The 16,392-nt window shown below is 38.5% G+C and overlaps 1 protein-coding gene across 2 annotated transcripts in view; it reads left to right on the forward strand.

The window, feature by feature from the left end:
• Positions 1-16,392, forward strand: part of LOC106090824 (sensory neuron membrane protein 2) — a 572,456-nt gene that overhangs the window by 183,575 nt on the left and 372,489 nt on the right. For both annotated transcript variants that reach the window (XM_059360182.1, XM_059360183.1), the window contains exon 3: positions 9,105-9,140. The gene's annotated coding sequence lies outside the window, so the exon portion shown is untranslated. The remainder of the gene's footprint in view (positions 1-9,104; positions 9,141-16,392) is intronic.

The following is a 16,392-nucleotide window of genomic DNA, read 5'->3' on the forward strand; positions in this document are numbered from 1 at the left end:
AAAATGACTTTATGCGAATATATATGCGAATATATATGTATATATATATATATATATATATATATATATATATATATATATATATATATATATATATATATATATATATATATATATATATATATATATATATATCAAAAAGAATGACGAAATTAGTATACCCCATCCTACGGCCCATCTTTTACTTTATATGGAACAAAAGTTACCTTGGAATATTTATTTTTGACAATTAAAGATCTTTTAGTGAAATACCATGTTAACTTGACCAACAGTTTAACTACTTAAGTACCTTTATCTCAATCCCGTATGATCTTTATTGGTCTACGAATTTAAGTTTGGATGTAAGATGTACTCCATTCTTAAAATACTTCATTTCAGACCGATATTCTCATGATGTCTGATTTAGGGGTGTTTTCGGGGGTGAGGTAGTCCCCCAGACACTTGGCCCTGAAAAAATATCACCATCGTGCTCTTCTTTCAAATACCATTTATTTAAACCCCCTATTGCCATTGGTTTAGGGGAGTTTACACGATGAGGCGTTCCCCAAACACATGGCCCCAAAATAGGTTATCAAATTCGTTTTCTAATCTCAAATACCTTTCATTTGAGCCACATATTGGCATGGTCGAAAAATGTTTTCCATTTGGGGGTGTTTTGGGAAAGGGCTGATGCCCCAAATACATGGTCCTATGTTTGGGTATCAAATTCGTATTCTACTCCCAAATACCTTAATTTAAGCCCCATATTGCGATGGTTACCAAACAATTGCTGTTTGTGGGGTAATTTGGGAAAGGGGTACCCCCCGAAAATTGGTCCCGAAAATGGGTATTAATTCTTGCTCTACCCCCAATACCTTTCATTTAAGCTCCACATTGACATAGTCGGTAAATATGCCCGATTTAGGGGTGTTTTGGGAATTGGGGTGGTCCCCAAAACGGTAAGCCCGGAAAACATATCAGCAACGTGCTCTATTTTCTCTATATATCATTTATTTGAACCCCATATTGCCATTGGCCTCAAAATTGGATATCAAATTCGTTTTCTAATCTCATTTGAACTCCTTACTGCAAAAGTCAGCAAATATGTCCGGTTTGGGGTATTGGCCCTAAAAACTATAAATATTTAGTTCCACTCTCTTAACGACCCAAATTGTCTTGGTGAGCAAATACGTCCTATTTGGGGGTTGTTATGGTGATGGGACGTCCGCTAAACAGTTGGTCCCTAATGTTAATATGAGATACGCGGTCTACTCCCACTTACCTTTAATTTGAGACCCATATTTCCATAATCGGCAAACATGACCGGCTTGGGGTGTGTTTTGGGGGATGGGCGGCCACTCAGTGAGTTGGCCTTGAAAATATATATCGGATTCGTGTTCCACTTTAAAAACCCTCTTAGTTGAGCCTCATATTGCAATAGTCAGAAAATACATCCTATTTGGGTATGGTTGTGGGGGTGGGTTGGCCCCATAGACACTTTCCCGAATATTGATATCAAATTCGTGCTTTACTCCCAAAGACCTCTCATTTGGCCCCCATATTGCTATGGTCGTAAATTTGTCCCCTTTGGGGGTGGTTTTTGGGGAAGGCGGGGGGTGTTTTGGGGAAGGGGTGGACCCCCAGAAACGTGGTCCCACATTTGGATATCAGATTCGTATTCTACTCGCAAATACCTTACAATTGAATCCCATATTGCCATGGTCGGTAAATATGTCCGATTTAGGGGTGTTTTGGGGCTTGGGGTGGTCCCCCTAGCACTTGGTCCGATAATTGGATATCAGATACGTTTTTTTATACCCTCCACCATAAGATGGGGGGTATACTAATATCGTCATTCTGTTTGTAACTACTCGAAATATTCGTCTGAGACCCCATAAAGTATATATATTCTTGATCGTCGTGACATTTTATGTCGAACTAGCCATGTCCGTCCGTCTGTCCGTCCGTCCGTCTGTCTGTCGAAAGCACGCTAACTTCCGAAGGAGTAAAGCTAGCCGCTTGAAATTTCGCACAAATACTTCTTATTAGTGTAGGTCGGTTGGTATTGTAAATGGGCCATATCGATCCATGTTTTGATATAGCTGCCATATAAACCGATCTTGGGTCTTGACTTCTTGAGCCTCTAGAGTGCGCAATTCTTACCCGATTGGAATGAAATTCCGCACGACGTGTTTTGTTATGATATCCAACAACTGTGCCAAGTATGGTTGAAATCGGTCCATAACCTTATATAGCTGTCATATAAACAGATCTGGGGATTTGACTTCTTGAGCCTCTGGAGTGCGCAATTCTTATCCGATTGGAATGAAATTTTGCACGACGTGTTTTGTTATGGTATCCAACAACCGTGCCAAGTATAGTTTAAATCGGTCCATAACCTGATATAGCTGCCATATAAACCGATCTTGGGTCTTGACTTCCTGAGCCTCTAGCGTGTGCAATTCTTGTCCGATTGGAATGAAATTTTGCACGACGTGTTTTGTTATAATATCCAACAACTGTGCTAAGTATGGTTTAAATCGGTCTATAAGCTGATATAGCTGTCATATAAACCGATTTTGGGTCTTGACTTCTTAAGCCTCTAGAGGACGCAATTCTTATCCGATTTGAATGAATTTTGGCACGACTTGTTTCGTTATGATATTCAATAACTGTGCCAAGTATGGTTCAAATCGGTTCATAACCTAATATAGCTGTCATATAAACCGATCTGGGATATTGACTTCTTGAGCCTCTAGAGGTCGCAATTATTATCCGATTTGACTGAAATTTTGTACGACGCATCCTCTCATGACTATCATCATACGTATTTATGATGGTCTGAATCTGTCTATAGCCCGATACAGCTCCCATATAAATCGATCTCTCTATTTTACTTCTTGAGCCCCCAAAGGGCGCAATTCTTATTCGAATTGGCTGACATTTTACACAGGTCTCCAACATATAATTTAGTTGTGGTCCAAACCGGACGATATCTTGATATCGCTCTAATAGCAGAGCAAATCTTTTTTTATATCCTGTTTCGCCTAAGAAGAGATGCCGGGAAAAGAACTCGACCAATGCGATCCATGGTGGAGGGTATATAAGATTCGGCCCGGCCGAACTTAGCACGCTTTTACTTGTTTATCCTAAATACGTTTCATTTGAGTCCCATATTGTCGTGATTGGTCTAAATATATGTTTGGTAGGTTTTAGGATGGGGCAGCCCCCCTAGGTACCCCATCCGAAATTTGGATACCAAATTTTTATTTTAAGGGTACTATATGAGGGCTCACAAAATTTCGCTTAAATCTCACCACCCATCTCCGAGATCTGGCGTTTTTGAAAATTAGGGTAAGGGGGAGAGTCCGAGTCCTTCAGATATCAAAAAATTTAGTACCCTATTTTCACCACGAGATCATTATGCACCATCTGTGAAAATTTCAAGAAAATCGGTTCAGCCGTTTTTGAGTCTATAAGGAACACACAAACTTACAAACAAACAAACAAACACAAATAGATTTTTATATATAAGATGCATGGTAATTTTACGTATAACAAGCAAAAGCGCGCTAAGTTCAGCCGGACCGAATCTTGGGAACCCACCACCATGGATTCTGCTAAAATATGGGAGCTATATCTGGTTTTAGACCGGTTTTGGACCGTACTTGGCACAGTTGTTGAAAGTCATAACAGAACATTATTCGCAAAATATCAGCCAAAATCGGACAAAAATTGCGGCTTCAAAGAAATCAAATCGGTCCGATCTTTACCAAATTTGACACGAAGTAGGTTTTGTGTCGTCCCAATATATGTACGAAATTTCACCAAAATCGGAACAGATTTAGATACAGCTGTCATATTTATCTTTCATCCGATAAGGCTTTTAAAGTTGGAGAAGCCACAATTGTGGTCTGATCTTCACCAAATTTGTCACAAAGTGATTTTTTGACGTACAAATATATGTGCAATATAGTCCGGTCTAGACCATTTTCAAGACAGATGTTGGGAGTCTTAATACAACTCACTGTTCGAAATTTCAGCGGAGTTGGTTAATAAATGTGCCTGTTATACGCCTATGACCCAAAATCGGAAGATTGGTCTGTATGACAGCTATATCCGATCTGGAATATTTTTAGTACGGATATCGGCAGGTCTAATTAAAATCACTATGCCAAAGTTCAGAGAAATCGACCCTAAATCGCCAGATCGGCCTATACGGCAGCTATATCCCATTCTAGAACTTAACCGTCTGTTGTAATCACTCTACAGCTTTAAAAAATTGCGATATTGCGGAAATGTGCAACAGATACGTCTTTTTGATTCACGCTGGTTAAGTTCTTGAACGGGCCAAATCGGATCATATTTGGATATAGTTGCCATATAGACCGATCTGCCGATAAAGGGTTTGAAGCCCATAAATGCTTTATTTATTACCCGATTTCGCTGAAATTTGAAACAGTGAGTTATTTAAAGCCTCTCGATATCAGACCTAAACATGGTTTAGATCGGGCTATATTTAGATATAGCTGCCATATAGACCGATCTCTCGATTTGGAGTCTGAAGCTCATAAAAGCTTTGTTTTTAACCGATTTCGCTGAAATTTAAAAGAGTGAACAGTTTTAGCCTTCCAATATCGGACTATATTTAGATATACCTGTCATATAGACCGATCTGCCGATGAAAGGTTTGAAGCCCATAAAAGCTTTATTTATTACCCGATTTCGCCGAAATTGGAAGCAGTTAATTTTTTTAAGCCTTCCGACATGCGACCTAAATATGGTTTAGATCGGACTTCAGTTATAGCTGCCATATAGACCGTTCTACCGATAAAGAGTCTCAAATCCATAAAAGCTTTATTTTTTATCCGATTTCGCGGAAATTTGAAACATTGAGTTGTTTGAAACCTCCCGACATCCTCTACAAATATGTTTCGGATCGAGCTATATTTAGATATAGCTGTCATATAGACCGATCTGACATTTAAGTGTCTTCATCTCATAATTACCCAATTTCGCTGAAACTTGAAACAGTGAGTTGTTTAAAGCCACCCTCCAATGACACAAATATGGTAAAGACCGGACTGTATTTAAATATAGCTGTCATATAGACCAATATGACGATGAAGGGTCTGAAGCTCATAAAGGCTTTATTTATTACCCGATTTCGTTGAAATTTGAAGCCGCCCCACCCCAAAAATATCCCCTAAAGAGCACAAATTTAAGGCCATAGCAATATGGGGCTCAAATGAAAGGTCTTTGGGAGTAAAGCACGAATCTGATATCAATATTCGGGAAGAAGTGTGTACGGGGCCACTCCACACCCATATAGGATGTATTTGCTGACCATTCCAATATGGGGCTGCAATTAGAAGTATTTTAGAGTAGAACACGAATCATATATATATTTTCAGGGCCAAGTCACTGATCGGCCGCCCCATCCCCCAAAACACCCTCGAAACCGGTCATGTTTGCCGACTTTGGAAATATGGGGCTCAAATGAAAGGTATTTGGGAGTAGACCACGAATCTGATATCAACATTCGGGATCAAACTCTGTAGGGGACGTCCCACCCCCACAACAACGCCCAAATAGGACGTGTTTGCTCACCATGACAATTTTGGGTCTTAAAGAGAGTGGATCTCGATATTGATAGTTTTTAGGGCCCATACCCTAAACCGGACATATTAGCTGACTTTTGCAATAAGGGTTTTAAATTAAAGGTATTTGAGATTAGAAAGCGAATATGATATTCAATTTTGAGGCCAATGGATGTATGAGGTTGAAATAAATGATATTTGAGAGTGGAGCACGATGCTAATATATATTCAGGGCTAAATCTTTGAGGGACCAACCCACTTCCCAAAACACCCCTTCTCTAAAACACCTTACAAACAACAATTATTTACTGACCATCGCAATATGGGACTCAAATAAAGGTATTTGGGAGTAGAATACGAATTTGATATCCAAATATGGGTCCATGTATTTGTGGCACCGCCCCTTTCCCAAAACACCCCCCAAAGAGTACAAATTTTGGGGTCAAATGTTTGAGGATGCCCCGTCCCATAAACTCCACTTATACCAATGGCAATATGGGGTTTAAATAAATGGTATTTGAGGGAAGAGCACGATGCTGATATTTTTTCCGGAAAACACCCCTTAATCGGATATCATGACAATATCGAGCTGAAATAAAGACTTTTAATAATGGAGTGTATCTAACACCCAAACGTTAATGACCCTTAACCCTCCGAGCGAATTCATAGACCAGTAAAGAGCATATGGGATTCAGATAAAGGCATATTGTTATGCTTTTGCGATATACATATATTATTTTCGTCGCATGGTATTTCACTTAAAGCTCTTTAATTGTCGAAAATAAATATTCAAAGGATAATTTTGTTCAATATAAAGTAAAATAAGGCGCAGCGGAGCGGGCCCTTCAGCTAGTTAAGATATAACTACGGATATGGTAGTGGAGTCATAATAATAAAATTAGTTGATTATTATATCCTTGTTTAATTTAGTCCATATCGGTCCAGATTTGGTTATAGGTGTCATATAAAACGATCCCTCGATTTAGTCTTGCAAATGCAAATTTTGCCCATGAACATTACACTAAGGAACACCTATCAATGAGTGCAGTCCGATTCAAGTTTAAGCTCAATGATAAGGGGCCTCTTTTTTTTTTTTGTCGCGTCCGAACGGCGTGCTGCAGTGCGACACCTCTTTGGAGTGAAGTTTTACATGGCATAATACCGCACAAATGTTGCCAGCATTAGGAGGAGAAAACCACCGCTGAAAATTTTTTCTGATGGTCTCGCCAGGATTCGAACCCAGGCGTTCAGCGTCATAGGTGGACATACTAACCTCTGCGGTACAGTGGCCTTTTTAAAGTTTTGGCCCTATAAAAAGCGCATTTGTTATCCAATTTCGTTAAAATTTGACACAGTGACTTATGATAGGCTTTTCGACATCCATGTCCTTTATGGTTCAGATCGATTAATATTTGGATATAGCTGCCAAGAAGACCAATATTTTGTTCCACAGTGAGTGTACAGTGACCTACAGTGCCGAAATTGGATGCATAAGATATCCAATTTTCAACGGATTGTGACGAAAATGGCTTTACATATATACCCGAGGTGGTGGGTATCCATGTGTGGATAATGCCGTTTTATTTGTTATACCCTCCACCATAGGATGGAGGAACATTAATTTCGTCGTTCTGTTTGTAACTCCTCGCAATATTCGTCTAAGACCCCAACAAGATTATATATTCTTAATCGTAATGACATCTAAAGTCGTCCGTCCGTCCACTCGTCTTTCCGTCCGTCCGTCTGTGTGTCGAAGTCATGCAAACTTTCGATGGTTCACAAATACTTCTTATTAGAGTAGGTTTGTTGCGATTATAAATGGGCCATATCGGTCCATGTTTTGATACAGCTGCCATATAAGCCGATATTGGATCTTGACTTCTTAAGCCACTAGAGGGCGCACTTCTTATCTGATTTGGCCCAAATTTGTCATGTTCTAAGTATGGTTGAATCAGTCTATAATTCTATATAGCTGTCATATAAACCGATCTGGGTCTGTGCCTTTTGAGCCTATAGAGAGCGAAATTCTTATCAGATTTGGCTAAAATTTTGTATGAGGCATTTTATTACGACTTTCAATAACTGTTCTAGGTATGGTTCAAAGCGGTTCTTAACCTGATACAGCTCCCATATAATCCCACCTCCTGATTTTTACACCCTTCACCATAGGATGAGGGTATACAAATTTTGTCATTCTGTTTGTAACAACTCGAAATATGCATCTAAGACCCCATAACCGTCTGTCTGTCGAAAGCACGCTAACTTTCGAAGAAGTAAAGCTACGCACTTGAAATTTTGTACAAATACTTTTTGTTAGTGTAGGTCGGTTAGGATTGCAAATAAGCCAAATCGGTTCATGTTTTTATATAGCTGCCATATAAACCGATCTTGGGTCTTTATTTCTTGAGCCTCTAGAGGGTGCAATTCTCTTGTGATTTGACTGAAGTTTTGCACGTGATATTTTGGTAACATTTCCAATAACTTTGCTAAGGATGGTTCAAATCGGTTCATAACCTGTCTTGACTCCTTCAGCTTTTATAGGATGCAATTCATATCCGATTTGGTCTTAATTTTGCACGTAGTGCTTTTGTACCACTGTGCTAAGTATGGTTCAAATCGGTCTATCACTCCAATATATTAGTATGGCGCAAATCGGTGCATAACCTGATATAGTTGCCATATAAACTGATCTAGGTTCTTGATTTCTTGAGCATCTAGAGGGCACAATTCTTATTCGATTTGGCTGAAATATTGTACAACGGCTTCTCCCCCAACCTTTAATATACGTGCCCAATATGGTCTGAATTGATCTATAGCTTGTTACAGCTTCCATATAAACCGATCTCCCGATTTTGCTTCTTGAAACCCTACTAGGCGCAATTCTTATCCGAATGGACTGAAATATAACACAATGTCTTTGACAATGTGCAGCAGTCAATTGTTTGCCAAAAGTATTGTTTGTCTAAAAAGAGATACCGAGCACAGAACTCGACAAATGCGATCCATGGTGGAGGGTATATAAGATTCGGCCCGGCCGAACTTTGCACGCTCTTACTTGTTCTCCTTAAGCCCATATAGGATGCAATTCTTATCATTATCCTCTGTTTTTCTATAATGAGATACCGGGCAAAGAACTTGTTTTACCTGTAATGAGATTCCGGGCAAAAAACTTGACAAAGGCGATCCATGGTGGAGGGCATATAAGATTCAGTCCGTCCGAAATTAGCACGCTTTTACTTGTTTAATTTTTAAATGGAATAAACGTTATTTTAGTCATTAATAGGCAAAAGTTCATTCATTACTGCAACGCGAAATAATTTTTAAGAAAAAAGGTCATCATCCTAATGTTCATACTTCATAGGGTTGGAAATGCATATTTCCAAGTTTAAATTTAAATTAAGAAGTAAAGTTAAATTAAGACTTTTCAGTATTTTATTTAATTTTGATCAACTTCAATGTTTTTATGTTATTTTGAATTCTTATGAAATTATTAATCCAAAATTTTACTTTAATATTGTCTTTCAGTGCTGAATCCCCACAAAGACTCAAAATTTTGCATTGGTAAGTTACAAAAGGATATCTCATGATAACAAACAATGAATTTAGCTACATAGAAGCTGATATTTAATATAAACAAGATAGAAAATTTGATCAATGAGTTTCATAAACCACATTCAACTCAAATATGTTGAGTAGAATTCATTCTATTCTGAACTACTGAGTTTTTTTCAATACCAAAAAGTCTGTTCAAAGAAATGTCTTTGCTAAGAGTGTAAACAATAAAACCGAGATTCAAATCACATCCAATTATCTTGCTATATAATCATCAAAACAGCTGATATTCAAATTAAATCTCCAAATAATGACTTTGCAATTATTTATTTAAACAAAGGCGTGAAATTTGGGGTAAATCATTCAAGTTGGAATATTAAAATGCGTTTACGCTGCAAACAACTGATGGATGTTGGCTCTCGTATATGAACATTGAAGCAAAAAATGCAAAGCGCAATTAATTCGTTTAATCATCCATAAATAGGGGTGTTATTCGAAATGAGCCTTAATTGATTGCTTCATTGCTGAAGTGTGCAAACTGAGGTACCCCCAAAGCAAGGTTATAGCATTCATTGTTGGGTCTTGGGTTATTTCATAAGATATTCGTAGAGATGCATATACCACTATGGCCCACGGACTTGGATCATATATACGGCCCCCTCATCCAATATCATATTGGCCACACCTGCAGTTGCAATTAAGTTGAGAGATTGTTGTTGTCATTGCTATTGCTTTCATTGTTTTGTTGTCTTTCTAATCTACCCTCTGACCATTTTCCAATTCTCCAAATATGTGCAATCGATTAAATAACTTGTGAACAACAACAACAACAACAACAACTGTAACCACAACAACAGTGATCCGAGATACTACCACCCATTCCTATTCATTCCTACATTTAATGAACACTCGAAATGGGGTATTCATTTATCCGTCCATTCATTCATCCACACCTACATGCCAACGACCGACGACCATATCTGCTCTTTGTTTTGGTCGTCGTCCGTCGTTGACTTGCCCCTCAGTGATTAGAGTAGTTTCAGCTGTTTTGGGTTTTGTTAACGCCATTCGCTTGCTGCTGTTTGACAAGCGTCTTTTCTATGTTTGGCATTTTAATTGAATAGACGATAATTTGCTGCAGTAACATTTCACTCGGCAGCGTCGTTATTATGACGTTGTTGAGCAGCTCGTAGACCATCTGACCATACATCCATAGTTTTCTGGTGTTGTCTAAAGAATTTATAGAATTCAAATCTATTTACACTCTTTGTCATGTTTACGCCATATATGGTTTAGTTGTCTTGGCTTTGGAAGCATGGAAAATAGAAATGGTTCCCAGCTGATGGTGACGACACGTTGACAGTGTTTTTTAATGATCAATTTCATTGTTTCTTCATGTTTCGATTTAATTTGCTAGTGTAATAACATAAATAATGATTTAAATTATCAGACTTCACTGATTCCATGGACATTATGCTCTGTGACAATAAGTTTTTTCTTTCAATGCGAGTTGTTATTAGATACACTTTGTCATTATTTCACGCATTTAATTTGACACTAACCTTTGATAACAATTACGAAAGGTCAAACTGGGGGTGCGAAATTGAAAGTTAAGCTGATGGTAAGGTGCAGGGCTGCCAGGTGTGATGATTTTACGTTATTATGACGATTGTTTGGTAAACAAGTAAGAGCGTGCTAAGTTCGGCCGGGCCGAATATTATACACCCTCCACCATTGATCGCATTTGTCGAGTTCTATGCGCGGTATCTCTTTTTAGACAAATATAGAATATTGAATATTGAGAACTGTTATGCTATTGGAGCTGTATCAAGTTATAGTCCGATTCGGACCATAAATGAATGCTGAACATTGTAAAAGTCATTGTGTAGTATTTCAGTTCATTCGGATAAGAATTGCGCCTTGTAGGGGCTCAAGAAGCAAAATCGGGAGATCGGTTTATATGTATCAAGCTATTGATCGATTCAGGCTATATTAGCCTGAAAGTCATGAGAGAAGCCGTTGTACAAAATTTCAGCCAAATCGGATGAGAATTGCGCCCTCTAAAGGTTCAAGAAGTCAAGATCCCATATCGGTTTATATGGCAGCTATATCAGGTTCTATACCGATTTACGCTATACTTAGCACAGTTATTGGAAGTCATAACAACACGCTCTATTGGCTCAAGAAGTCAAGATCCAAGATCGATTTATATGGCAGCTATTAAACCATGGACCGATTAAAACCATACTTATCGTAGTTGTTGGAAGTGCTAACAAAACACTACGTGCAAAATTTCAGTTAAATCGGACGAGAATTGCGCCCTCTAGAGGCTCAAGAAGTCAAGACCCAAGATCGGTTTATATGGGAGCTATATCAAAACATGGACCGATTGGGCCGACCTACACTAATAAAAAGTATTTGTGCAAAATTTCAAGCGCCTAGCTTTACTCCTTCGAAAGTTAGCGTGCTTTCGACAGACAGATGGACGGACGGACCGACAGACGGACGGACACGGCCAGATCACTTAAAATTACGATCAAGAATATATATACTTTATTGGGTCTTAGACGCATATTTCGAGGAGTTACAATCAGAATAACGAAATAAGTATACCCCCATCCTATGGTGGAGGGTATAAAAATTTGGCCATTGTCATTAAGTCCATAAGCATGTCCATTAGAAAACAAGGTTGCCTTTTGCACAGAGATACTTAGTATTGATGTAGGTCATTGCGGATTGTAAATGGGGCTTATCGGTTCAGATTTGGATATGGCTCCCATATAAGCCGATCTCCCGATTTAACTTCTTGAACCACTGGAAATCACAATTTTTTCCCCATTTGACTGAAATTTTGCATGTGATGTTCCGTTATAACTTTAAAACACTGTGCCAAGTACGGTCCAAATCGGCCTAGAAACTGATATCGCTCCTATATAAACCGATCTACGGATTTGACTTCTTGATCCCCTGAAAACTGCATTTTTTGTCCAATATAGCTAAGTGCTTCGTTATGACCTTCAACAACTGTGCCAAATGCAGTTCAAATCGTTCTATAACCTGATATAGATCCCATATAAACCGATCTCCTGATTTGATGTCTTGAGGCTATGGAAGTCACAGTTTTTGTCAACTTTGGCTAAAAATGTGCAGAAACTGTTCTGTGTCAAGTACGGTTCAAATCTGTCTATAACCTTATATAGTTCCCATATAAACCTATATGCCCATTCGATTTCTTCAGCCCCTGGAAGCCACAATTTGTGTCCCATTTGGATAAAATTATGCACATAGTGTTCTGTTATGACTTGCAAACTGTCCCAAGTACGGTCCAAATCGGTATAGAGCCAGATAAACCGATCTCTCGATCATACTTGTTCGGTTCTTAGAAGCTTTGATTTTGCCCGGTTTGATAGAAATTTGGTACATAGAGTAGAATTATGCCATTCAACTAATTTTATATTGTGTTAATTTAACGCAGAATCCATGGTGGTGTGTTTCGAAGTTTCGGCCCGACTGAGCTCGCTTTTACTTATAATTACTTCGAAGGGCCGATAGGTTGTCATAACAAAGATATATGGTGTATGATAAATTTTGGGTACTCTGTCCCCTGTCTCTGTTGGCGTCTCCATTCAGTTGATCCAATTGGAAATCCCCAAAAGATGGCACCAGTTTAAATGTTAGTGCTACTCGCTTGGAGTGGCGTACCGCCTATAACATTGATCATCATGTTCTAGTTATGCGCAGTCCACTCCCTTATACCTTTAATATAACCCCATATTTAATGGAGGGCGTCTATAGGAGGGTTTCGCACCACACCCCATCTGCCAGTTGAGCACAAATTTGCATAACGCACTCCACTCAAAAATATCAATCACTTAATCCCCCATTATTTTAATGAGTCAAATAACCTATTGAAGGCGATTTTAGGAGGTAAAGCACCACCTTGAACACAAAGATCAATGTCATATTCGTAATCTGCGTTCAAATAGCATTTATTTGAGTCTAATCTAGCTATGATCGCGTACTATTCCCATTTGTGGGGTTTTTTGGGTGTGGCGCGACCCCCAATTATTTGGATTTCATTTATTATGTCATATTCGTAGTCTACGCCCGTAGTCATTTGAGTCCTATATTGATATGTACGTTCAATATGTCTATTTGAAGAAGAGTTTGGGGTTGGCCGACCCCTTGGATACTTGAACCCAATCTGAAATGCCATATTCACATTTTACTCTCCAATACCTTTCATTTGATACCCATATTGTCCCTATCGGTCCACTTTATATTTTGGATGGTGTTTTTGGGGAAACAGGGGAGCGTCGCACCCTTCCAATGTCAACAAATTATATAACCCATCCCTCCTTCCTGACCATTTTTGTAATCAACTCCCGAATACCTTTCATTCACATTCACAAGTCCCACATTGTCATTATCGTACAATAAACCCATTTGGGGGGTTTTGGGGTCGGGGCGGCCTGGAAAGAAACGTGGACCCAATTTTTATACCCTACACCACTACGGTGGTACAAGGTATAACTTGGTGAATTTGTTTGTAACACCCAAAAGGAAGAGAGATAGACCCATTGATAAGTATACCGATCGACTCAGAATCACTTTCTGATTCGATTTAGCTATGTCTGTCTGTCCGTCTGTCCATGCTAAATTGTGTACACATTACAGGTTGCAGTTTTCATCCCATCGTCTTCAAATTTGATATGGACATGTTTTTCGGCCTAGAGACAAATCCTATTGAAATTGAAAAAAATCGGTTCAGATTTGGATATAGCTCACATATATAAGTTCGTCCGATTTTCAGTAATAATACAATAAAATGGTCACTTGTTAATCGATATTCTCGAAATTTGACGGGAATGATTTTCTCTTAGCTCTCGACATTACTGGTAAATTTCATGGAAATCGGTTCAGATTTAGATATAGCTCTCGTATATATATCGTCCGTTTTTAACTTCTAGAGTCACTGCAAGCGCATTCATTGACCAAATTTCCCAAAACTTCGCACAACGCTTTCCTCGACGACTGTCGCAGTATCTGAGAAGTTTGCTCGAAATCGGTTCAGATTTAAATATAGCTCGTTCGATTTGCAGTAATATTGCGCAAAAAAAGGTATTTTGTTAACCGATTCTCTCGAAACTAGGCCGGCAGGATTTTCCCTTGACTCTCGACATTTCTGGTGAATTTCATGGAAATCGGTTCAGATTTTGATATAGCTCATATATATATATATATATATATATATATATATATATATATATATATATATATATATATATATATCGTCCGATTTTAACTTCTAGAGTCACAGCAAGCGCATTTATTGACCCATCTTGCCAAAATTTTGCAAAACGCTTTCCTCGACGACTGCCACAGTATCTGAGGAGTTTGCTCGAAATCGGTTCAGATTTAGGTATAGCTCCCATATATATGTTTGTCCGATTCTGAGAAATATTGCAAGAAAGTGCTTATTTTTTAACCCATTCTTTCGAAATTTTGCAGGAAGGATTTTCTTTTGACTCTCGATATTACTGGTGAATTTTATAGAAATCGGCCCAGATTAAGATATAGCTGTCATATAAGTATATCGCCAGATTTTCACCCCAAGATCCACTGCAAGTGCATTGTTTGACCAATCTTGCCAAAATTTTTCACAACGCTTTCCTCGACGATTACCACATTATCTGTGAAGTTTGCTCGAAATCGGTTCAGATTTAGCTAAAGCTCCCATATATATGTTTGTCAGACTTTGTAATTATGTTGTCAGACTTTGTCATTTGTCAACCGAAGTTATTACAGTTTGCACATTTTGGCTCGAAATTTTATACTAATTGTTTAATAACCCAACTGAAAACATCCGACGAGGTCCTTCAAAATTGGTTCAGAATGGGATATATCTCCCACATTGTACTTATAGGGTAGGTGTAGGGTACTATATAGTCGGCACTGCCCGACTTTTTCCCTTTCTTACTAGTTTTAATATTAAAATCGTACTCTACTCCTGAATACCTTTCAGTTAAGTCCCATATTATCCCGATCGACCAACTTTTATTTTGGTGTCGTACATTTCCGGCCGATATCAATAAATTATTACACTGATTCTTCCAGACCAACATATATAATCTGTGAACATTTCAAGAAAATCGGTTCAACTGTTTTATACCCACCACCATAGGATGGTGGTGCACTTATGTAGTCATTCCGTTTGCAACACCTCGAAATATTGATCTAGGACTCAATAGTCTGAGTCGATCTACCCATGTCCGTCCGTCCATTTGTCGAAAGCTAGCTGCTAGAAATTTTGCAAAGATACTAAATATTGATGTAGGTTATTGGGTGTTGCAAATGGGCCATATCTGTTCAGATTTGGATATAGCTCCCATATAAACCGATCTGCCATTTTGAATTCTTGAGACCCTGGAAGCCGCAATTTTTGTCCGATTTGGCTAAAATTTTGAACGTAGTGTTCTGTTTCGTTTTTTCAATAATTGCGCCAAGTACGGTCCGAATCGGCAAAAATCTGATATAGCCCCCATGTAACCCGTTCTCCCCATTCGAATTATTAAGCCCTTGGAAGCCACAATATTCAACCGATTCGCCTGAAATTTTGCATATAGTGTTCCGTTAGTGTGACGTTCAACAACTGTGCTAAGTACGGTCCACATCGGTCAAGAACCTGATATAGCTCCCATGTAAACCAGTCTCTCGATCATCCTTGTTCGGTTCCTGAAGCTTTAATTTTTGCTGGTTTGACGGAAGTTTGGTATGTTGAATAAAATTATGACCACTAACTAAATTTATTTTGTATAAAGTTTTAGCGGAACCCATGGTGGTGGGTTTTCAAGTTTCGGACCGGCCGAACTTAGCATGCTTTTACTTGTTATATATAAAGATTTGTACTCTACTCTTAAATACTTTTTGGTTAAGTTCCATACTGTACTGGACGGTCTATATGCCCGTTTTGGGGGTTTTTTGGGTAGGGCGCTCCCCCTAAGCAACTGAACCCCGAATTTAAATATCTGATTTCATTATGAGCTACAAACAAAAATCCTATAAATCGGTCCATTTCTAATATATTCTAAAATATGGGACACTTTGCTTTCTGCTTAGGGCCTCTTTTGAGTATTTGCTCTATTGAAATAAATTATCAAATTTCCAATTAAGCACTTTTTCTTTATTTCCCTTTACAATATGACAATGAGTCATTTGTGGCAGTTGTGTTCTGCATGGTGTTGTGAGCTCTTTTGTAAGG

This window comes from Stomoxys calcitrans, chromosome 1, assembly GCF_963082655.1.
Source record: "Stomoxys calcitrans chromosome 1, idStoCalc2.1, whole genome shotgun sequence".
In the NCBI taxonomy this organism is placed as follows: Eukaryota; Metazoa; Arthropoda; class Insecta; order Diptera; family Muscidae; genus Stomoxys; species Stomoxys calcitrans.